Here is a 2,500-nt window from a genome sequence, read left to right on the forward strand (position 1 = left end):
TTCACACGATGCATCACTATAAGATTTGCTACATCGCGGTGGTGCATTAGCGAGTCATCTGTGTTATGCTGCACTCCTTCCTGTGTGTATATATGTATATATATATATATATATGTGTGTGTGTGTGTGGTAGTAGTGTGTGTGTGGTGTTGCATGTGTTTTTGTGTGTTGTAGTAAGTGTGGTTTGTTGAAGTTGGGTGTGTGTGTGTGTGTGTGTGTGTGTGTGAGCTGTGTGTGTGTGTGTGTGTGGTGTGGTGTGTTGTGTGTGTGTGTGTGTGTGTGTGTGTCTGTTGTGTGTGTGAGGTGGTATGTTGTGTGTGTGTTGTGTGTGTTATGTGTATTATATATATATATATATATATATATATATATATATATATATATATATATATATATATATACATATACATACATATATATGAGATACTCAGCTCGCTCTTGAATTTCGTCCGGCATATTGACGTATGTCTTGGGGCTGGAGTGACATCCACGTGAGCGGGGCACACTCCAAGAAGGGTCGCACTTGGGCTCTGGAGAGGATCTGGAGGCCACGGGGCGTCCAGGAGATGTCTCATCCTCCGGAGCATTGTGACGCGCAGAGAGGCTTTCCTGGCGATTTCCTTCACATGTTGTTCAGAGTTTAGTTTGTGGTCGAAGGTTACACCAAGAATAGAAACGCTTTTATCACCATTTAAAGTCTTTTTACCGAACTTGATTTTTCTTTCTATAGTTATGGCAGCCTCAGGGGAGCGAGAGATCACCATGGCCTAGGTTTTTTCTTGCGCAAATGTAGTCTGCCACTTCTGGCCGCAGGAATCAATGTCTTTAAGCAGTGAGTTGATTTCAGAAATCACTCTATGACTATTTTGCCGTTTGTAGCTTAAGCTGACAGTGCAATCATTAGCATAGGCAGATGCCGATGGTATTTGGTGCAGAAGATCGTTGAAGAACACATTCCACAGAAACGGACCCAAAATGAGTCTTGAGGTGCGGATGCCTTCACGTGATACTGTCCAGACTCCTTGCCGTTAATGGCGACGGAGAGAGTTCGGCTGTGCAAGTAGTCACGCATTAAGGCATGGAGATCGCCGCGAACGCCCATGGATTGCAATTTTGTGAGCAGTCCTTCCTGCCAAACACGGTCAAAAGCGCCAGTAGTGTCTAAGGCAACAACAAGTGTGTCTTTCCCTTGGTCTAGCGCATCATTCCAGGCATTCGAAAGGAGGAGCAGCATGTCGGATGTCGATCGTCCCTTCCTGAATCCGTGTCGCCTGTCGGAGATGACGTGATGGAGATCGAAGGATTCCTCGATGCTGCTGGCAATAATCCTCTCGAAGACCTTACTCGGGACAGACAGAAGAGAGATTGGTCGCTCATTTTGAGAGTCAGATTTAGATTTCTTTTTGTGCACTGGGGCTGTCTTTGCATGTTTCCATAGGTCAGGCCACGTTTTCTGACTCAAACATTTATTGAAGATTGTAGCAAGTGGAGGAGCAAGGACCTTCGCACAGTTTTTGAGGAAATAGGGACTAATATTGTTTGATCCCACTGCCTTTTTTCACTTTGACATTGCGTAGTATTGTTGCAATGATGATATTCTGCAAGGAGTTGTTTGTTTGGAGTACTGTTGGGGGCAATGGCAGTCATCTTGCTGCTAAACTGCCGAGAAAGAGTTCAGCCTTCACATAGCTAGATGTTAGTGGAGGGCAATCACTTCCCTTGTTCAATGGTGGGATGGTCTCTTCCCTGACTATCCCCTGCTTCTCCTTCACCAAAGACCCCCGTCGCTTACTGACAATTTCATGGCCACGTATTTTCTTTTTGGTGTCACACTCCCACTGTATGATGGCCCAATTTGCTGTCTCTTCCATTAAAGCACAGGCTCTGCGATGGAGGACTTTGTTGTGATGTGTCGTCGGGTGCCTCTTATAACGCCCCCAGGCTGCATGTAGCGTCAGAGGTTAATTTGCACCGATATCCAAACCATGGCTGGTCGTCAGGTCTGGCATTGTATGGGCGGCGAGGAACATACTAGTTCTGAAGGGAGTTGATATAGTCAGTTAGCCAAGTGACTTGCTCGCTGACAGTGCCTGAAAGTCTTTCCTCCCTGTCTGTTTGCTGCAAGGAAAGTCGAATGGCTGTCCGGTCTGCATGCTTCCACAGCCAGATGTCTCCGGGAAATTATTCGCTGCGAGCAAGTGTAAGGTCAACTTGTGACATTACACCCATGTGGTCAGAGGAACCAATAAGGGTCAAAGGCTTGCACTTAACCGAGCCTTCTCCGAGGCCAGACAAAACAGGGTCGAGAGAGCCCCTAAGGACATGTGTGGGGAAGTTCACATGATTCTGAAGGCCCTGAAGTGATAGCAGATCGTTAATTCACTTTGGACAAGATATTGGTTCAGATTCCCGACAAGCATGACGTTTTGACACTTGTACGGCGTAAGTAGATTGTCGAGATGTCGGGTGTTAAGGTCGGTACAGTGCACAGAGGAGGAAG

The 2,500-nt window shown here is 46.4% G+C and overlaps 1 protein-coding gene across 6 annotated transcripts in view; it reads right to left on the reverse strand.

Moving 5' to 3' along the window:
- Positions 1–2,500, reverse strand: part of LOC122265588 (uncharacterized) — a 14,865-nt gene that overhangs the window by 6,893 nt on the left and 5,472 nt on the right. The window lies entirely within an intron of this gene.

The sequence above is a fragment of the Penaeus japonicus genome, unplaced genomic scaffold (assembly GCF_977035675.1).
Source record: "Penaeus japonicus unplaced genomic scaffold, GWHDUDI00000001_assembly GWHDUDI00000025, whole genome shotgun sequence".
NCBI lineage: Eukaryota > Metazoa > Arthropoda > Malacostraca > Decapoda > Penaeidae > Penaeus > Penaeus japonicus.